We start from the raw sequence: 23,806 nt of genomic DNA on the forward strand, positions 1-23,806 counted from the left end.
CCTTTATCAAGTCAGAAAGTTTTTTTCTAGTATTTTGAGTGTTTTTATAAAAAAAGAATTTGGATATTGTCAAATATTTTTTCAGGACTATTGAGATGATCATGTCCTTTATGAAAATGTTGTATTACATGAACTGATTTTAGAGTGTTAAAGCAACCTTGCATTTCTGGGATAAATCTCATTTGGCTATAGTATACAATTTGTTTTATATGTTTATGGATTTGGGTTACCTAATATAGCGCTGAGAATTTTCCACCAATATTAATACATAATATTGGGTTGTAGTTATATTTTTTTGTTATGTCTTTATCTGGTTTTGATTAATCACTGTCCCCAATAAACTTACTCAAATATCTTCAGAGGTCAAGCAGCTAACAAACAAATCTAAAAAAATTACACTTAAAAATTGTAGGGAGTGGTGTAAACCAGAGGTGACCTCAGAGGGCAAACCTTCCCTAAAGGCATTTCAATTCAAATAAAAAATACAAAACTAACTAAATGCAATGAGAGCAGTACAAATTAAACAACAATACAGATGAAACAACAAAACACATAAAACATTGTTTTTGCCTCTGGGTGCCCAGAGTCAAATTGCAGATCAACAGTGTTTACAATTCTTGACTTGTAATATGGTATTTATGTGTATTGATGTGATGGTACTGAGGTGAGGAAAGTATTTGAGGTGTTACTGGTAAGTATAGTAGTTCCCCTTAACCACAGTTTCACTTTCTGTGGTTTTACTTACTTGCAGTCAGCTGCTGTCAGAAGACACTATTTGGAAAATTCCAGAAATAAGCAATTCATAAGTTTTAAACAGCAGGCTGCTCTGAGTAGCGTCATGAAATCTAGCACTGCCCTGCTCTGTCCCACCTGGGATTCCAACCAATGATATCATTGACTCCTGACATATATTGAAGAGGATCAAACGTAGTATGAAATGTCCTGATTTATGTTTTGAAGAACTTTTGGAAATACATAATAGTGATGGCTGCCTAACATCATGAATGCAATCAAAGACACTGAATTGTACACTTAAAAATGATTAAAATGGCAAATTTTATTTTATATATGTTTTATTAAAATTTTTAAAATATAGATAAAACAATCTTTGTAGTTAGAATGGAGAAACAAATTTGAAAGAGGAGGAAAATAATCAAGGAATGCATTTAAGATGGAGAAGGGTCCTCATTAAATCCTCACAAGCACTTCAGTGTGTTAGGAATTGTTTCCACATGTAGAAATTGAGACCCAGAGACGTTCTGAGACAAAAGCTGAAAGATACTCTAAATCAGAGCTGGGAGAGAAGTTTTCTTTCTTAGCACTAAATTAAGAAATGCATTTGTTCCCAAACTCATGTCCCTCTACTTCCTCATTGCTCAATTTTGACGTTTAAGTAATCTTTGCTTTTCATTTTGAAGTCTTAGATATAAATTGTCTTTTTTCAACTATGCATGAAAATTCCCATCACCAGAAATATTAACAGTGCTTTTATTGTAACACTGAAATTTTGCCTTATATAGCAGCAATTACAGTACATGCATTAAAAGAGTCATCATATTGTCTGAAATTTTTGGAAGAAAAGACCATTAAGATATTTTCCAATTTAGGTAGTAGTTATTCCACTATCCATCAAATTGACTATAAATGGATATTTTGATTTCTTAGATTAAAAAAACACTGCAGAGAATGAATACTAAAGGAGGATTTTCAAAAAAAATTGTAAATTAAAAAAATGTCTAATTTGTGGGATTCATATTAGTTTCATTATTCGTTTTGCAAACTCTTTCTAGTAAGTAAAAAGAAATCTTTGATATCTAAATCCTTATAATAGAAGATCAGCAAAGATAAGTATAATCAGAGGAAAAGTGTATCAGAAATGAAGTACCTTTGACAATGCTCTAATCACATTAGGCAATTGAATGCATTTGTCCAGAGAGAATGAATTCCAATGACTAAGATTTAGGCATTTTATTATTATAAAAGAAGTCCACAAACTCCCTGATCATTTAAAATGGAATTGTCTTGAATTTACAATAATAATTTCTAAAATTAGACCATAAAAGTAGAAGCAAGGCAATGCAGTATTAGAATAATTTTGATGAGCTTATATCTTTATAGTGTGAAAACATGTCTGGTATTTATCTCTGAATGTCCAGTAGAAGTTTTAACACTTGCATAGATCAAAATAATAATCAGTCTTATGAAATTATTTTATTTCGTGTAGAAAAACTACCTTTGTTAGTTTAATTTTGGAATGTTCTTTCAACACATCTTTCTGTTCATGGTCATCTACGGGTAATTCACTCCACAAGCATTTATTGTGAGTGTAGCCAATAGTATATGTTGTGCTTCAGAAAGATGAATAAGACATTTTAACATAGTGAGAAAAGGGGATAATAAGTTTGAAGTTCTAAAGCCTTGGTTGTACTAATTCTATGACCTTAGAAATGCCTTATACATTTATTCAATATAAATTTCTTAATCTGTGAAAATGGACAATTTGTCTCACATGGCTATTATGAGAATTAAGTAGGATAATCCACAAAAAGTGCTTATCACAGATCCTGGATCATGATATATGTGCTCTATAAGGTATTCTACTTCCTCTGTCTTGGCTGCAATAAGTTCACACTGGTGAAAACAATTGAAATTTTCAAAAATTGGTAAACTTTCTGATATGGACCACATTTCATGTATATTGCATGCATTGATCATTTACTACTCTATCCAACAAAGATTTATTGAAACTTTTCTATATGATAGACCTATACAAATGCTGAGAAAATAGCACCAAACAAGAAAACATCCCCAATTTCATGGAGCTCACATGCTAGTGTGAAAGACAATGACTTAATGAACTGATAAATAATACTAGCACACATTTTTACGGTGCTTGCTATGTGCCGGGGACTGATCTAGACATTTAATGCACATTTACTCATTTAATCCTATAAACTACCTTTTGCAGAAGACACTCTTATTTTCATTCCCAATTTACATTTGAGGAAATTGAGTCAGAAATGTATTAAATAAGTTACAGAATCAGTATGTGGCAGAGCTGGGATCAAATCTAGGCAGACTGTTTTTCAAACACTGTCTTTACTGTTGTTTCTTTAGACACATAGGAATTTAGCTTGAGTGTTTAGTTGCACAGAGAGGTAGGAAAAGAGACAGCTGCTCATTCATGGCAAGCAGTTGGACACTATTCAAAATGTAATGGGAGGCTATCAGAAGGTTTTAATCAAGAGAGTGATGAAAACAGTTTAGGTTGTATAAATTCAATCTAATGGTTATGTAGGAGGAAAGATTCAGGGAGAACTATGAAAAAGAGTTACAATTTGGTTTTAGAAGTTCTCCTGGAAAAACGATGAGAGCTTGGACGTATTAATGATGTTGGAGACAGTGAGAATGTGTTGATGTGAGATCCATATGGATGTTTAGCCTATAGAGCTTGCTAATGGGTTCAAGGTAAAGGGAAGAGAGCCACCAAGAATGAATCCTGTGTTTTTGTCTTGAGCAACTGCAGAGGTGTTGCTGTGATTTGTGGTAGAAAAGTGAGTGGAGTGGTATAGGGAACAAGAGTTTTGTTTTGGATTTGGTAAGTTTGACATGTGTACCTAAAATCCTCTTAAATACACAAATCTGGAGCTTCGTGAAAAGTTCATGGTAGTGATAGAAATTGGAAAACTGACATTATAGAGTGGTCTTTAAATATATGAGATCAAGTAAATTCTTATAGTGAGAAAGTATGAGAAAATGTAGATAGAAAAAAAGAAAATTTAGGACCAAACTTGCTCAGTGTCACATGTAATGGGGATATGATCTACATTTTAGACTATGCTTTTACATTTTTATTATATATATATATATATATATATATATATATATATATCTCCTTCATATAAACTCCACAAATAGTACTAGTATTAGTACTTTAATCAAGGCATATACAAAGCATTTGCAGATGCTAAAGAGGGAATTAACACTAATTTCTTTCCCTAAACTAATACAAAAGGGGTAATATTTTCCTTGGAACTGACAAATACTAACGAGTTCCTCAGAGTGACAGAAATGGCAGGGAGAAGTGGCAAGCATTCTAGACAGAGAAATCAGTAGAAATATAATGAGCAAAGCCACCATGGAAAGAAGTGCTTTGAATTAAGGAGTGTGTGTGTGTGCGTGCACGCATGCGCACGTCTTTTCCCTGGGGAATGCTCATTAACTGCAGCATGTAAAGTATAGGAGCAGAAAGGCAGTTACTTGAAAAGACATGAAAGAAAAATGAAATCAGATTTTATATTTTTATTTTTTATCACACAAATGAGTTTGCACTTTAATCTGTAGGCACAATAGGGAAATTGAAGGCTTATCAACCAGAGTAGCATTTTAGAGTTATCTGTGAGGAACACAATTTTGACTCCTAGGGTAAATAAGTTATTTTTGTTAGTTCAGCATCCTTACTTTGAGGGAAAGCCTTGTTCCACAGTTAAATGTTTCTGATGGAACTATTGATCATCACACCTACCCTTACTTTGTCCAGAGGGATGAATAATGGATTCAGATTGAGATGTTTATAGTACACCAACCCACTTGGCCCTCTGATCACATGGGCAGCAATTCATGTCCTTTTCTTATATATTACATAGCTACCAACATGATGAAGCCCTCTTTTTACTGGAGCTCTAAGTTGGGACTACAAGAAGATAAAACTACCGTGGTTGGATCCCAAGTTGTCTGAAAGAAGCCTGCAGAGACAGAATTCTGAGGCATAATTCTGGATCTAGTCATTATTGGGACATTTTTCTCACCTAGACATCACAGTTAAATGAATGGGTAAATCCTTTTTATCCTTGAGTATATTTGGATCCTGTCTACTAGACTGCAGTGGGAAAACCTGGGAACATTAGCTGGTTATGTAAATAATCCTGGTAAGAAGCCAGGAAGCTATAATTATGGCAATAAAAATAATAATGCCAAAGGGACAAATTTGAGACATTTTGGGGGGAACTAGTGGTCTATTTAACATAAAGACTATCAGGATGTTTAGAAAAATGGAAACATCTTACTTAAAAATTGGATGTTTTTTGACCATTCATATGTGACCATGCCACACCTCTGGTAAGACAGAGAAGGCAAAGACAGATGAGGAAAGGGTTTGTTTAATGTTGGGCTCTTGTAGAATTTGAAGTACATGTAGAGGAAGGTATGAGTGTAAGCCGTAAAAAGGCAGAAACGATGACTTTGGAGCTCAAAACAATATCTGAGCTGGAGTGTAGATTTGGGAAATATTAACATAGTCATTATATGTGAGCCATGAGAGTTAACAAAAGTTTTTGGAGAGAGAAAAGAGGAATAGTGCAGGGAAAGAGTAAACACTATTGCACGTTCTTTGAAAATGGGGGTTAGATTTACCCTTTGGTGTCCCCCTGACATTAGCACAGTGGATTATGTATAAACAAATGACTGTGCTTGGCACAGTGCTAAGTATGGTGTCTCTGTAGTTCCCTTTAATCATCCTAAAATGTTCTGACATGTGTTTCCATTTCTATCTTCATTTTATTAGAAAAATGATAATCTCACTTGCAGTTTAAATTTGCTAAAATTCTAGGGTTTAATGATTCTGTATCCATTTCTGTAAGTGTGCATGTGTGTGTGTATGTTTAATTAAAATAATCAAAAAATGCTTATACCAAAAATTTTTAAATATGTTTCTACATCTCTTTTAAAATTATGCAATTATCTTAAGGTCATTTTGTTTATACAAAATCAACTGCATAAAGAAAGACCTGTGGAAGCATGTTGGCTGCCCTGATGTCAAGTCAAAAATCCATCAGGCAATGATCAGCATTAATATTTACTGTATAGCCATCATGATTTTACTGGTTGGGCCGTTTCTTATTTGGTGCTGTTAGAGTGGAGTCAAATTCACTTTTCAAAGACTATTCAAAGCATTAGCCAAAATAATTTTTGTTAAAAATATGAAGATTTAGTAGATGTACAGAGATAATTAATTTTAAATTGTTTTTTAATACCATCAGTGACTATAAATATTTAAGTTATTGTGAAAGACATGGATTCAATAAAAAAAACTGCATTTGGCAGTAAATAAATTTTGGGGAGTTCTAGTTTATTGTTCTTATATGCTTCTGTTTAAATACTTTCATATGTACTAGAGAATACAACCATCCATGATTTAAAAATAAGTCAATAAATGAATCCCAGCATCATCTAATTTATTCTGAAAATATTACTTTATTGTACTCTGTTTAGGGTGTAAGCTTTAAAAAATATCCTATTTTATTTATTCTTTTAGTCTAGGAAGGCTCACTTTAGGATCAATTAACCATATTAATTGATACCATGTAACAAAGCAAATGCACTTGAGGCTGTAAATAACCAAGTAGATAATAATTAACTATTTAATGATAGTTAAGTATTTTGCAAATATATGATGCAATTTAAAAGTGAAACAAAAATGATATGCTAAGAAAGAGGGGAAAATGAATGTTTGCCTTTTTCCCTATTGGTTATATCACACTCTATTGGGAAAGCAGGCATTAACTCATTTATCCTTCTAAGACTGTTTTCAGAAAACATCATCAGGAATTAAAGATTCATTATTTTATTTCACTCCTTACTAATATCAGTAGAGGCAAAGTGTGCTGTGGGCTTAGGTTTGACTCAGGAGAGAAAAGGACTTATTGTCAAGGATTTGACTCCCATTGGCTGTGTTACCTTTACTAATTTGTTGCATTTTTATGGCCTCCAGTTTCTTCAACTATAAATTTGGCATATTAAGGCTTTATTCCCCTCTTTCCCTAATATTTTTAATGCAGAAACCAAAAGAGATAAGCCTGGTCATCATTTATACATGCCTAAAACTTTCACATTTTTAGTCTTTGTGCATTTAGAGGAAGCTACACAGAAATTTCTAGGAGGGAGTCTGGCTGGTCCCTGGGGCAAGGGCTCATCAAATGACTACTTCCTGATCAAATCCACATTCTGAAAATGTGCTCTCCTGCTTTGCAGGTCTAAACATTTGCTACTCTGGTGTTGTATATTCAGTCAGGAACTACTCATGTTCAGAAGAGATTGATGAATAAACAGACATGAAAAAAACTTTAATTTATAATAAATGTTGGCCTTTCAGAGATAGCTATTATCTAGGGTTCTCCACTGTGGTATGTCCTGGAAGCCACATAAATAATCAGAGGGCAGCTTATTGATTACAGAATTAGTGATGATCTCCAGGGATAGTTCATCCTGATGAACTGTGGCAACCGCACCCCTCTCAGGTTGCAGGATGTTTGGGTCTAGCCAATTCGATCTAAAACAATGTACTAAAGACATGTATGCACATTCTTGTTCTCTGCCTCTGGCTTTTATGATCTCTAAGCTTTCCTCTTTCATTCAGATCATTTCCTTAGAAAATGCCTTTCTGTTATCGTGTTAGGCTAATTAAAATCATGTGTTCTCCAAAGTCATCTCTGCTTCAGCAATCTTGTGAATTAATTCTACATAGATGATTCACATTATCATTAATTTAGGAAGTAAAAGCTAATTTTAGTTCAAATTATGGAGACATACCACTGTTAAGCAAATAAGCATTCATAACAAAAATGTGTTTACTATTTTTATTATTCCTCCAATTATTTACTCTACTTACTCTATTCCACGTTAGGTATTATATGGAATTTTCTTCTTTAGTTTTTAGAGACTTAAAACTGAAGCTTAGAGAATTGAATACTTTTTTCAAGGTTAGACAGCTAGTAAACCAGGAAGTTGTCAGAGATGAAATTTGAGTCCAGGTTGAGCAGAGTCCAACATTTTAGCCATTATGGTATTTTAGAAAATAAAATCTCAATATTATTTGGTAATGTATCTGAGAGTCCTTTATGGGTTGATATGTAAAATGGTCTTTTCATATCTCCATGACAAAAATAATACCATATCATCTGGATTGATGTGCAATCACACACATAGTATATTATTTGCTCCAAATGCCTTTATCAAAAGGTGTGTTTGATTCTTTTGTTTCTTTGTTTAAATTATTTGTTGACTATTTGGAGGAACAGTATAGTCAGTGGGCAGAGTAGAGTTTCGGAGTAAGATAAACTTGTCACATGGCCCTATCACTTACTCACTGTATGAACTTTGTTAAATTACATAACCCACTTCAACATCGCTAAAATGGAATGTTTACTATTCTAACTCATATGACTTCACTGTTAGGCCCTAGAGTCCCAAAAATGATAAAAAAATAAAGTAAAATAAATGTTGTAGCTTTCATGGAGAGAATAATTTAATGAAGATGATATGTAATAATTAAATAAAATTGTATTGTTGCAAGAAACAAGAACAAGCAGTGCTGTGCTGGTAAACTGGCTCTATGGACAGAAAAATACAACTTATAATGTCTGCTGTACCCTGTGGTATATATACTCCCACCATGGCTAATTTCAAGCTACCGAGTTGCCCACAAATTTCCTTAATGTTTTGTAATCTGTCCTTATGATCCAGTAGAAGCAGATTCCTACCCCCACTGAGTGTCTGGTAAGGAAGGTTTCCTACCAAGACACTTCTATAAACATCTCATGTAAATTGCCTAGTGTAGTTTTTTTGTTTGTTTGTTTTGTTTTTAACAGCACACATTTCTGTAAACACCAGTGCCTTTTTATTCCACGGGTCTTCTTAAGATATCATCTGCCTCTGTTTCATAAATTTAAGAGCTATGTGAGGGTTAAAGGCTGGAAATTTTTTCTATCTGTATTGAGAGTGTTTTTTACAGACCTTGGTTTAAATGACATGATAAAGCATTTGTATTTGTGCTTGAGGAGTCAGAATATATAAGAAATAGAAGGCAAAAAGGTTTTTAAAAGTCCCAGGAGCAAAAAATAATATACATGCTGTGATCGATAGATGGGATAAAATGGTCATCTACAGGGCATTAATTTTCTCTAAGCATTCATGGTCCTCTCTGGAGAGTAAATAAAATCAACATTTTTCCAACCCTTTGTGTTGAAACTTTCATTTATTTTTTGCCATCCTAACTTTGCTTTTCCATTCCTCTTTTCTAATATCCTTTTCAAATTCATTATAATGTCATTCTTACTCCATATTTTCCCTGGCTTTCCATCAGACTCTTGGTTTTCATTTTTTTTCTCCTTTATCTTAAATCATTACTATTCCTTTTTTTTCTTCATTTTCTTCTATTAATTTAATTGCAGAATGTAATTCTCTAGCTTCTGCTTTAACTTTAATTTGGAGGCAGTATCTGAGCTTGATGAATGCTGACAACTGTGTATGTCCATGTAACAACCACCTCAATTAAGGTAAAGACATATTTATCACCCCAAGAAAGTTCCCTCACATTCCTTTTCAGGTGACCCTGTGCCCCAAGGCAATTATGGTCCTGATGTCTATCACCATAAATAGGTTTAGCCTACTCTTGAATTACATACAAATGTAATCATGTAGTATATATTCTTTTGTGCTTGGCTTTTTAAAATTAAATACAATGTTTTTCAGATAATTAGTTTTGTTGCTTTTATCAACATTTTATTCTATAATTGCTAAGTAACACATCATTATATGAATATATTATAATTTATGCACTCTCTTGTTGATATACATTTGCATTGTTTTCAGTTTGGGCCACTTATGCATAATGCTTCCATGAACAACCTTCTTTAAGTCTTTTCTAGGTTATATGTTTGCATTTTTTTTTTGGTAGGGGCATAAATAGCTTGGGGTGAAAATGATGGATTAGAGACCAGATGTCATAAGAAACTACCAAACCATTTTCCAAAATGGTTATGTCATTTTAACTCCTATCAGCAATGTATGTTCCAGTTACACTGCATCCTCATCACATCTACTGTTTTTTGTATTTTTAATTTTAGCCCTTCCAGTGGATACCCAGTGATATGTTATTGCAGTTTTAAATTGCAATTCCCTGAAGGCTGTACAAGCTGTACAGGTACAGCCTGTGCCAAGTCTGTTACAGCCCACTCCTTGTGCTGTGTGTATACACCACAGCTTTATAAACATTTGGGGAGAAGTTCCTTCAGTGTTTCCTGTTGGCCTTGCTTTCTGAGAAGAGACTTAGACTCGGAAGGTTGGCTGGACACAATTATAGCCCTTTACATTTTCTTCAATTGATTTTGGGCTTCAAATGATATTCATCTACTTCTTCCACTGCCATTAAAAATTCTGCTTGCCTTAAGTTCTCTGTTTTGATAATCCCAGTGATCATTCAGTAGTGTCATACAAACTGTCATTCCTGAAGGTGACTAAGTACTTCATTATAATACTTGTCTCAGTCCAGGCTTACTGCACATGTCCATTCACAGATGATAGCCCCTATTCTTACCTTTTGGACCCTGAACATAAGGAATCCAAAGTATACATTGGAAGCTGTAGTTTCTAGTTGAATGGAATACTTGATTTTCCTCTCTCCACCCTTTATTTATTTATTTTTTTTACGGTACGCGGGCGTCTCACTGTTGTGGCCTCTCCCGTTGCGGAGCACAGGCTCTGGACATGCAGGCTCAGCGGCCACGGCTCACGGCCCCAGCCGCTCTGGCGGCATGTGGGATCTTCCCGGACCAGGGCATGAACTCATGTCCCCTGCATCGGCAGGCGGACTCTCAACCACTGTGCCACCAGGGAAGCCCCCATCTCCACCCTCTTTAAAGTCCAACTCCAGGTAGCATGTAATAGAATTATGTCCACTGCAGTCACGTACTTAATGAACTGACCCATCTTGGACATCTCCTTTATCAGCTCTCCTATGTAACCCTGTACAGCTGTGAGTAAAGAGAAGGATGCTGGTAAAACCATGTTGGGTAGTAGGGGGACCTATTGAACATGATAGCATGTTGATGAAGCTTGCTTGTGTCCTCTGGCCATTTTTGAGCTCCGTCCTTATATACCATTTCCATCCTATTATTGATGGCTGCTGAGCCACATCACATTTTGACTTGGTGGGTATGATAGGACAAAACTGATGGGCAGTTCTGAATGCATAATCACTTAGTATTCTATAATCATATTTTCCATCTCTACCAGGACCCACTAGCATGCCAGGGACTCTTTATCAAAAGGTATGCCTTTCTTCAAAGCATAGAGCATAGTTTTGCTCCAGAAATGTAGGAATCTCCATTGTGATTCTCCCACAGAGACTTACCATAAATTCCACAGTATATCTTACTTTTGTTTAACTTAGTTCCCTAATGCAATGTTTTTGAGATTCTTCTATGTTGTTGCATGTATCAAGAGTTGTTCCTATCCATTGGTGAATAATATTTAATTGTATGAATAAACAAAAATGTGTTTATTTATTTTTCTATAGATGAACAATTGTGTTGTTTTTAATTTGGGACTGTTATAAATAAGGCAGCTGTAAAATACTCTTGTATAAATATATTTTTTGATCTTAGGTTTTATATTCTTTTGTATAAATACCTAATATGATATTTCTGGGTCATAGGACAGACCTTTGGAAAAATTTCTAAAAAATTGCCAAACAGCTTCCCAAAGTGGTTGTAACATTTTAACTCTGACCAGCAATGCATTAGTATTCCAGCTTTTTTACCTCTTTATTAACATTTGCTATTATTGATCTTTTTTAAATTTCAGTTATTCAGGTGAGTATGTAGAGTTCCTTTATAGTAGCTTTAAATTGATATTTCCCTGATGACTCAAGATATTTAAAACCTTCACATGTGTTACTCTTTTGAGAAGTACCTGTTTCAAATATTTTGCCTTTTTTCCCATCAGTTTATTGTAGTCATACAGTATAGTTGAGGATGGGCCCCCAGACACCAAATTTGGTTTGGATTTTCAGACCAATGATGCTACACATGCACTAGGAGGGTATGAAAAATTTTATGACAAAAGGAGGCTCTCTAGCAAGGACAGGGCAGGGTCCAAAATGGCTTAAGAGGGCAAGATAGGGAGGCCGGCTTGGGGTTTTTGTGGTGGTGGGAGGGTAGGACTGAAGTGATGGTTTCCTTGCACAATATTAACTACCTCCAAGTACCAAGGCAGCAGTACCTGGGCTTTCTTATCAGCATGTCTAGTTGCAGAGTAGCAGCCAAGGAAGAGAATGGAGGAGGGTTTAAAATTTTCAGCAGTCAAACATCAAAAATGCAGTCAGACTTTTTGTTATAATTATTTATACTTTTAATGATGATTTTAGGGAAGGTATATGTGGTGTGAACATTTTCCAAGTCTGGTTTGTCTATCATTTTTAAATTTCAAAAAAAAAATTTATAATTTTGATGAAGTTTAACTCAACATTATTTTTGTTACTTTTACATTTAGTGCTCTTTGTGATCTGCCCCCAAATCCTTGCGCATTGCAATATCATAAAGATATTTTCCTATCTTTTCTTCTAGAAGTTTTTGACTATGGTTTTAGGTCAGGCTAATAATCCATTTTGAATTATTATTTTCTGAATCATATTAGGTAGGAACTGAGTTTTCTGTTATTGTTTTTCCATGCAGATATGCTCTTGTTCCAGAACCATTTGCTTAACAATAGTTTTCTCTTTCTCGTTGAAATAACTTGGTAGCTTGGTCAAAATCAGTGGACTGCATATGTATGGGTTGACCAGAACTCCCTGTGTTATTTCATTGATCTATTAGTTGTCCTTAAGGTGATACCACATTGTCTTAGTAAGGTTTCCTAGTAAGTGTTAAAATCAGGAAGTAAAAGTCCACCAACATTTTTTCTTCTTTATTCAGATTGTTTTGGCTATGCTCAGCCCTTTGCACTTCCATGTAAATTTGAGAATTAGCTTGTCTATTCCTTCAAAAGAGGCTGATCTAGTTTTGACAGGAATTTCATAGAATCTATGAATCAATTTTGAAAAATACATCTTAAAATACTATATTCCAATTCATGAATTGAGTGCAGGCAGTCTTCACTTGGCTCAGCACTGTTTTGCACAGATTTCAGTTACCAGGGCTTTGAAGTTCTAGGTCAAAAGGAAAGAGTAGACTGAGCCATTTAAAGATAAGGTCAATGAAAATGTGGGCGTCCCAAAATATTGTTTTTCTTCCATGTAGAAATGTTTCCTTTTAATCTGTTATGCTAGAGTCTATCTGATCTTTAACTTCACAAGTTTGTCCTTTGGGTGGCACAGAGTGAAGGATGAGAGGGCAATGGAATAAAGCATTAAGCCTCTCTACAGTTAGGTGAGCATCAGCCTTTCCTTCTGCTTTGTTCCTAAGACCAAACTCTTTGTCTACTTCACTTTATCACAGTGACCATGGGAGTAGGAAATCCCTGGCTCTAATCAGATACATGTTTTCCCTTTCAATATTGAGTCCTGTCCCTAAGTACCATTCTGAGGCTTGGTGGCTGCCACACACCCACTTTGTATTGACCATCTCTTGCTGAGGCCTCTCCAGAATGAAATTTGTCAGCGACTTGCCGCTCACCAGTACCTCCACACTGTACCCCTTATACTTCATCTAAGATTGCTGTTCACTTTGTCCAGATGTTTTTCATACAATCAGACAAGGAATCCAGAAAACATTGTTTTCATGTTAATAATATTAATGCATATATGTTGAATATTGTTTTAAAAGCACTAAAGTATACAATGAAAAGATAGCTATTGCTATCAAAATAGCTTGCAATTTTTATAAGGTTATACATATACACATACATATCATTCTCCATATATGGGTTTTGAAAATGTTATTGTATTTGCTTACTGCTTAAACCACACGAAAATATTCCCCTTTAAAATATACAAACATTAAGGCTAAATTCTATATTAAGAGCTGCCTCAGCTGAGGTCCCACACTTTCTATCACCCATGTCCAGTGACTAAGCATGACCCCAGGCATATGGCCCAACACGACCATTCATAGGTGCCGACCTCACTACAGAGCACCTTGCTGTGTTGGTTAAGGCTTCCTATACACTTTGGAACCCAAATTCAGTTTCAGAGTCTACTTCCAAAAGACCCAACCTGACACAATCACCTTGATCTTGACTTCCTTTGCAGGCACAAGGATGCACATACAAAATACAATCTCTAACCCTAGAGATAACCACTGTTAGTAATCGCTGTATATTGTTATTGCAGACAAACACACATGCACACACACACACCTGAGGTACATGGTATTTGTTATGGACTAAATGTTTATTCTCTCCCCTTAAAATTCATATGTTGAAATCTTAACTCCCCAACGTGATGGCATTAGGAGGTGATTAGGTCCTGAGAGTGGGGCCCCCATGACCTAATAGGATTAGTGCCTATATAAAAGAGACCTCAAAGAGCTCTCTCGCCCCTTCTGCCATGTGAGGACACCATGAGAAGACTGCCGTCTATGAACCAGGAAGAATCAGATGTAAATCTTAATCTTGGGCTTCCAGCCTCCAGAATTGTGAGAAATAAGTATTTGTTGTTTAAACCATCTGGTTTATGATAATTTGTTACAGCAGCCAGAACTGATTGAGGCAGTATTGTTATTATAATTTTTACATAAATTATATGGTCTGTATTTATCACTGGGCACCTTTATCATTTTTTTTTCCTAGAAAGTATTTTTAGAGGTTTATTCATGTCTGTATATGTAGACCTATCTCATCATTTTAAGTGTTGCTTTATTCCATACATATATACTCTTGATAGAAGAGAGTTTATTTAGCTGTTTCCCCAATGACAGAATCATACACTGTTTCCGGTTTTTACGTTTCAACATACCAAAATGAATACCTTTGCATATGACATCTTCTGCAGAGATGTAACTGTATCCATAGGTAGGTACTAAGAGTTAAAGTTGCTAGATCAAGGTAAAAGACTTGCTGTTATCATGTGTACTCTAGCCTGGCTGTATGAATTTAGACTGGTCAGCAGTGAATATGAGTAACACGTTCCATGTATACTCTCCCACACTGGATGTGTTCAAGTGCATTTTGCCACTTTTATCCTGTAAATTTAAAACTAATGTCTTCTTTAAAATGTTTATTGGGATCCATTTACCTGTCAATATTTTCTTTTCCCTCTTTTGTTTCACTGCCATCATCCAAATTTTACAACTTACATAATGACTTCACATCTATAATCTCATTTTATCCTCACAACAGTTCTATAAAGTAGGCAGAGCAGCAATTTTTGCTAATGAAGTTTGAGAGAAAAAATTTCAATATAAATGTTCAGCTACAGTACGATAACATATAAATATATTCAGAAGTAAAATTCTGCAGTATTTATGTATATTTAATATTTTAACATTTTGTTTTGCTATTTCCTATAAACAACATTTCTTATTTCCAAACCTGGCTGTATCGCCCACAGAAAAATATCTTAATTCAAGGACAGTTGAGAATGTTTCTTCATTTTAAATATTGCGCAGCTTTCCCTCTGAGAAAATTATCTTCTTCTACTTTGTGTGTGTGTGTGTGTGTGTGTGTGTGTGTATGTTATTACTTGTCTTTGCAGTTCCCTAAATTTAGAACCTGAAATCATTTGCCTTGTTATTGCTTAAAATAGTATAATATCATGTCTGAAAGTTATCTAAAACCTCCTGAGACTTTAATTTTAAATTTTTATTATTTTCTTGCTGCAAGAGAAATAAAATTTTTCTTAGATAAAATATACATATAAACTTGACCCTGAAATTAACAGATCAAGTAGTGCAATGCAATTTTTAATGAGCTATTATAGGAAACCAATAGACTAGATGTGACAATTAATTGCAAAATATAATTTATGACACTGTCATTAACTTTGAAACTAATTAGACTTTTGGAAAGTGTGGTGTGGTCTTAAATAAAGGCTGATTGAAAGCCTGATGGAATATACAAATATGGTCACATCAAGTCTCACCTGTCCAGAGATATTTTTGTCAATAATACTAGACATCTCCACTACTATAATATTTTGTAATCATCATATCTCTTTTTATTTTTTGCTGAATTATGTATCTTAGTACTCACTTCTTTGTTAGTCCATTCTTCCTTTTTCTTACCCATGTGTTTCGAAGATTTTCATAGTTCAGTTCACTTAATGTATTCTGTCTCACTGCCATTCTGGGATTATCAGAAACCTCTGCTCCACCATCAGAACAAACTTGGAATATGCTATGCTTCTTATACCAGGGCTAGTAACAAGACAAGCTCAGCTCTCACTGACTTCAGATCTTGCTGTAATTTTTGCCTTTGTGAATTAGTCCAGGTTCTCCACAGAACATAGAATGTAAAGATAGAAATTAGGACAGAGATAGAAAGAGAGAGAGAGAGATTTTAAATATTAACTCATTTAATTGTGTGGTGGGCAAATCCCAATTCATAGTGCAGACCAGAAGATTAAAAACTCAAGCAGGATGTCTATGTTTCAGTCTTACTGAGACAGAAATTCTTCTTTAGAAAGTCTCAGTCTTTTTTTTAAGTCCTTTAACTGATTGGAAGAGGCCCACCCAAATTTTGAAGGATAATCTGTTTACTCCAAGTCTATTGAATTAAATGTTAGACTCATTAAAAAAAGAATCTTCATAGCAACATTTAGACTGCTGCTTGACCAAAAAACTGGGCACCATAGCCTAGCCAAGTTGACAAACATAATTAAACATCACACTCTGCAATATGACTCAAGACATTATTTCAGAGCCAAAGAAAAAGAATGAGAAGCCAAAACAAAAGGAAAGAAAAACAAAGTCTGGAAACACAGTCACACAAACATAGAAACCTAATACTTTAATTACCCTAACTAACACTTTTTATACATAAAATTTGCCAGGAACTAACGTGTCTATTTGCATGCCATTTCTTTCTCACTTAATTTCTTTAATTTTCATAGAAATATCAAAGAATAGTATGATTGCCAGTTTATCAATGCAAGGAACTCAAGCTCATATAGGTTAAAAATGTATCCATGATCACACTTAGCAAAAACCTTAAAAATGTACCATCTAAAGGTAATCTAAAGAACAGTAAAGTTTGATCTGGCAAGAAGTCTTGGATGAGGAAAGATAGCTCCTTTAATTTATAAAAGAAGGAGAGGGAAAAGAAATAGAGGATATTTGTAAAGGGTTAATTACAATAGAATGTATACTGGTTACAGAGGGAAGTGAAAAGAGGAGGAATTGATTCACAGAAAAGAAAGGATTAGAGTTTATGTATTTGTAAAGGTGAAAAATTGCTATGATGGGCATTCTGATACAGGTGAACTGAGATGGTAGAGTGGGAGCTGTAAATTATGGTGCTAGAGTAGTGCCCTTATTCATGGTGTAAGGTCCAGATATGAGATAGATCCATGTGAGATGGTAGAAGTAGGAGGCTGAAGAAGCATGAAGAAAAAGGTTTTTGGAAGAGGTAAAGAAATTGAGGAGCCTGGTGATGTATAAGTTACCTATTTGTATATTGACAAGCCTGAATTATGATAAGAATAGTGGTGGGGAGAAAGATTATGGAGAGAGCAGTCAAGGTCTTCAACAAATGGAAGGAAATGACAGTGTGCTTAATACATAACTCCATCTAGATAGTGCAGCTAAGGGTATAGTCCTGAGGTACAACCTTCAAAATAACTGGAGGTGGAGATTGAGCAAGGAAGTAAGAATATTTAGGGGGTGGCAATGGCCCAGAGGTATTGGAGCTTAAAAGCGTGCCTGAGAAGAAGGTCATGGATGGAAGTAGAAATAGCAATTCTGTCACCAAGTACATTGTGCTAGTGTAGATGAAGCCAAACACGTGAGGTCAAAAATATTCAGAGACTGAAAAACTGCAGACAATAATTGGTGTTATAAGGAGGGAAAACCTAAGTTTGGAGCCTTTGTCTTGGCAGGGTTGGGATGCCCAACTTTCTATTGGATGATATTTCCACAGTACCTGGGTAGATTCTACCAGAGCAGGAGAGACATCTGAAGTCAGGTTTCTCCCTATTCAATCCAGTGTATTCCTATCATGTGGGGGATTATGCTCAATTTTAACTTTTCTCATGTTCCTGACTTACGCTGGGAGCAAAGTTCTGAAATAAATGGCAGTTTGAACAGAAAATGATACCCATGTGGTGAGCATCAAGGGGTCACCATTATCTTCTTCCAATTTTACAAAATGGACCATTTCTTCTTTAAATGACATGATAGTAATGTCATTCATTGCCAATTATCTGTTATTTTGATGGCAAAATTTATCACACTCTGTGTCACAGATGTTAGAGATCCACAGGAAGAAAATGTGTTGACATTCTTCACTCATAATATAGGATTGATTGTTTACAACTTTAATTTATCCAAAAATACATTTGAGAAAAGTAGACAGTGACTGATTTACAAATGACAGTGGCCAAGGGGAAGGTGGTAAGACTATAGAAAATAACCTACCTGCAATAATTGCAGGTCTTAAGGGTTTTGATGAGGCATACAGAGACATGCATTATCTATTTCTTTTCTTCACATCTTAGAGCAACTTCCAGCTCTTGGTGATTTTATTAGAATTAAATAAATCTAGCACTGGTAAGATTCTTAGAGATTTTCGAAATCCAGTTTATCATTTTATTGATGAGGAAATTAAGGAAGAGCTCATTTGGCAAATGCCAAGTTTCATGCCCATTTTGTAGGCTAGGCAAGACTCATTATTTAGTTCTTTTTCAATAAGAGTTCAATTTGGAATTTCAGGACACCAAGAAACCTGGAGACCGGTAAGAGGATTATTATGCTGCTCCTTTGTTTTCTACACAATGTTAAACAAAACTCGGATATTACCACGATGATTTCAGCCCTCAGTCCCCAACCCCTCAACAATGTTTGTTTGGGCTTCCCTGGTGGCGCAGTGGTTGAGAGTCTGCCTGCCGATGCAGGGGACACGGGTTCGTGTCCCGGTCCGGGAAGATCCCACATGCCACGGAGTGGCTGGGCCCGTGAGCCATGGCCGCTGAGCCTGCGCGTCCGGAGCCTGTGCTCCACAACGGGAGAGGCCACAACAGTGAGAGGCCCGCAAAAAAGTTTGTTTGTTTGTTTTTCTAGAAACTAGGCATACATAGGCATTGTAGCACTCATATTCATTTGCTTCTTATGGTAAATTCACCTCGTATGTAAATAGCTTCTCCAGGATTCTGATTGCTATTCTTTCCTGGGAAATTATAAGAGTCGGGGTAGTAGGACAAACCACAGCTTTTGATGCTGTTGTTGATCTCAAGGCTGTAACTGATATGCCACCCTTTATTTCTTCTGCCACATATTCTGCCAACTCAATGAGAACCTCTGTTGCTCTAGGTGACTTGCCTGGTGGGACAACCCAGACCTTCATCCTTGAGGAGGCTGAATTCTTGGCTATCATGCCTACCTCATAGCTTGGCTGATATATTTGTCCATTTATCATTAAAACTGAACATGAGAACACCACCAGACACTCCAGTTTATTACTTGAGTGCCAAACATATTCTTTCCTTTCTTGTGATGTAGGAGAAAGTCAACATCTTCACAATTGGGGTCCATTAGCCCTGGTAGTATGATGATACCTTTCCTTGCATATTAGTCTCTTGGCATGAGAAGTCTGAAGTAATCAAGTGATGGCCATAGCTTAAAGTTCAGTGGGGCTTCTACAGTGTTACCAGGTGTAAACATTTCCCCTATAAGAACCACGATCTCTAAAACCCACAGAGCCTAAATCTGGTATTATGGGGAGTGTACATTATCTGATTAGTTGATAGTGTGTGATGGTGAGTGAGGTCACTTCTACTTCCACTTTTAGTTACTGAGAAGAACACATATTCTTCCTATAAAAGAAACATATAATTATTGATTTAGGGTGTATATTCTAGCTTCATGAATGATAACCCACCTCCAACCCAGCACCTCAACTACACATGTAAGAGGTCGATCTGCAACTGTATTTGTCCAGGAACTTTGAGGTGGTGGAATATGTGATAGGAGTAGTCAGAAATGCATCTGTGAGTTATTGGCAGCCAATACGTCCAGGAACTGGGAAATAAATGTGTCAGATCTGAAGAAAAGACACAGAATCCTCAAGTGGTTATTGATTCAGCCTCCTTGATATTGAATATAGCATGATTACATGGTAATACTGTTGACAGTCATTAACTTACTGGACAAGTATTTACTGAGGACCTACTCTGTGATATCTAAGCTCCTCATTAAGTGGGAAGCTAGAGAAAATGTCATTTACTAAAATAAGTGTTAGGAAAGATGTCAGAAAGTATTAATGTGAGATTTTTTGAGGGTTGGATAAGATATCACTATGAATTTGGCTCACATAGTACTTTATTTATATTAGTTAATATTTGTTGGATCTTCCAGTCTATATTTAGAATATTAACAGGGAAGAACAGCTATCCCAATACCTTTGACAAATGAATGATTTCTCTGCATTTGAGGATCTGCCTCTTTGAGGGTCCAGATTTTAAAAGGGGTATAGTTGGGGGAGATAATCAGAGTAAGGGATTACCTGTCTGTCAGTCAAATAATTTAATAAAACCTGGAATGAGTGAAGTGGTAATTGCAATGCCTGGCTCACCTTTATAAATTTGTCTGTATATCAGTGAGACATTTTTTCTGTAAAGTAGACAGCAGATTAATCTCCTGATAGTGTGGTTAAGAAGAGATTAGAGGAGGATCCTCAGAATGTAGTGAGACTTTACACTAGCCAGTGAGGGTGTTAATAAAAGAGGGTGATCAAGGACAAGAAAAACATTCAGAGGAGTTGATGACCTGGATGAGAAACACAATGAGCATCCTAAAGGGTGTCAGGAAGCTTAGTTGGTGCAGTGAACCTGGCATATTGAAGATCGTATTTTATCAAAGTAATTCCCAATCCACTAGGTGGGATAGAGCAGCAGACATGTGCATACTGCAAATAGTACTTAAATTCAGAGAGTGGCAGCAGTATTGTTCCAGGTGGTCTGTGTGTGTGAAAGCCAGAGGTAAGGTATGTTCTTGAAAGAGGGATCAATAAATTAATGTGCACATAGACTAGGCAGATAGGGCTCATGAGTGATGCAAGGAAGTTGATGCAAAGGGAGTGGGAAGGACAGTGATGCCATGGAAGGAACATGCATACCCTTTGTGATGGTGTCAGCTAGAACTCAGCCTCAGCCAATTGTGCCTTTGTGGGAAGTGGGCCAATATTGCAAAATCTCAGACATTTTTCAAGATATTTTGGGGATATTTATTTAAATTTGTATCAATTTCAGATATTTAAATGTTGGAACTAAATAAAATTTTAAAACCTGGCTGGGCCAATTAACATGAATCTGAAAATAGAATGTCGCTTATAGGCTTCTGCTTTGCAACTCTGAGATAAAATTTTGGCAGAATCCTAATGTAGAGGGTATAGCCTCAGAGAAGGGCAACTGTGCCATTCAGGAATCTAAGTATGAATCAGAAAACTAAGGTACCATTCTAGTAATCAGGGGTGGAGTAACACCGCAAGAGTAAGGAAAAATCTGGAGTCCTGTGGGCAAGCTGGTGCCCCCATATTTACCATATTTGTCAAGGCTAAATGACCCTTTCCAGTTTTTAAGCCTTAAAAGTTGAGAAGGCTACATCCTCTTAATGAAGGACAAAAGTAAGATCCAAATTATAGTCCAAGGTGTTTACGCAATCACTCTTACTTTTCTTTTATTCACTTTTCTTTGGTTATTTATTTATTTATTTTACCTCTGATCTTAGATTTAAAATCTGCTTCTAGAAACACTGGTTTGAGAGTAACCGTTGATTCCCTTGTTGGATTTTTTTAATTTTGGATTCCAGTTGAGCTTTTGTCAATGCTCATCATACTGGTTTTGGTGTCTCTTGTGGTTCTCCATCTAGAAATATGTGGGTTCCATGGAATTTCAATAATGAAGCTTTCTTCCTGGGTACCAGTAAGGGAAGATAATTGGAAAGACAAGTCTATGTGGATTCTTTAAACTGTCAGAATTGCCTTAGGGATTCTGGGTGGGATCGAACCTCAGAACCTTGCCCCCAGGCAAGGAGACTTAGTACATTATAGAACTGTACAGATCTGGGAGTGGCACTTGCAACCTCAGGAGTTCCCTGAGTAAAATCTGAAACTGGCCCCATACACAGAGGGCCAGGAGAAACTGAAGAAAGAGGCAGACCACTCCAGTCTGGTCGGTGGCAATTTTAACAAAGAAGGGAACTTACATACGAGGCTTGTCTTAGGTGGCAGCAAGATGAGTAGATCTCCACATGGCCCGAGAGAATCGTAAAATTTATATAGAGACCTTAACTGATTTCAATCACATATTCAATCTGGATAGTCTCACCAACACCTTACTCATCCCTCTTCCAAGATTGCATCCTTGAAAAGTCTCTGGCAATGAGAACTGTGAGCGGGATGTACATTCCAAGGATGAGGAGGGGGTGGGATTCGTTTTATTGCCCAAGTCCAGCTTTTGGGTGACAGCCATCACATCCCCTCAATGACTTCCTCCAAAAAGTGGGTGCATTGTTTATTCTTTCTTAGACACAATACAGAAATCTGTATTTATAGATAATGATACAACAGACTTCACAGAGTTTTTGAAAGGCTTAAATACAAATCACATCTTTAAAATGCTAGAGAGTTGATTGGCATATAACATGGTTGATACATTATAACACTGCCTTTTACCCTCTGTCCTCCCAGCTGTACACAAAAGAAAATAGCAGAATGTTGAGGGGAATTCGTGCCATTCATTTCTATTCCAGAAATATTCTTGGTAAACATGTGCATGTATTGTTTTCTTTGTAAAATATACCTTTCTTTGGCTTTAAATTTACTTGATAGTTTTCATGTATCATCTATTATGCAATCTACACCCACTCCCTTCCCTCCCACAAAAATAGATAAATGAAGAGGCAAATGCTAAAAACTACTTTGGTAAAAGCTAGGAAAGGCTATTAAATGACATATTATATAGGAGTATGACCCAGGGACTTTCATAAAATAATTTAGCATCCAGAACTTCCTGATGATAAGTGGTATAATAAAACCCCTGAAACTACCATGTCGACTTTAGGAAAGGCTAGAGAATAAAAAGAGAAAACATTCACATTTGTTTTCAGAACCTTTCACCTTGACTGTTTTTCCTTTCAAAATGAGCTTGGGTTTGATTTAGAAATGAACTACAATGTCAGGTTAAGGAGAACATAATTTTGAATGCCATGCTATGGATTGTGCCAGCAACAGCACTTTTGTGGGCAAATAACTTTTAGGTGCATAACTAGAAAAAGATAAGCCCTGGTGCAAATCTAATGTCCGCCCCTCCTTGACAGATGCACTTTCGTGCACCAAAGGTATTTACCTTCCTGCCAACAAACACATGAAAGAATGCTCAACTTCATTAATCATTAGAGAAATGCAAATCAAAACTACAATGAGATATCATCTCATACCAGTCAGAATGGCCATCATCAAAAAATCTAGAAACAATAAATGCTGGAGAGGGTGTGGAGAAAAGGGAACCTTCCTTTATTCTTTAAGCACAGGAACAACAGAATAAAAATTCATGTCAAGTAACTCTCACTCTCAACCCATCTGGATAAGCTGTGGTTTGATGGAAGAGGTTAGCTGCTTTGTTTGAAGGTAACCCTGACCTTCTAGAAGGAGTGGACATTGCTACACACACAGCACTAAGCACAGGTCATAGGTTAATGCAGGTTAAATTCTTTTCAATTATTGAGTACCAATTTTATTGCAAGTATATTTTTTTCTTCATAGCTAACTCTTAGAGGTAAGTAATATAATCTGGAGTTTACAGATGAAGAAACAAACCCATAAAAGATAATTACCCAACATACTTCTGGCTTTCAGGTGACCTTATATGATTGTGTTTCTACAT

The sequence above is a fragment of the Delphinus delphis genome, chromosome 5, assembly GCF_949987515.2.
Source record: "Delphinus delphis chromosome 5, mDelDel1.2, whole genome shotgun sequence".
In the NCBI taxonomy this organism is placed as follows: Eukaryota; Metazoa; Chordata; class Mammalia; order Artiodactyla; family Delphinidae; genus Delphinus; species Delphinus delphis.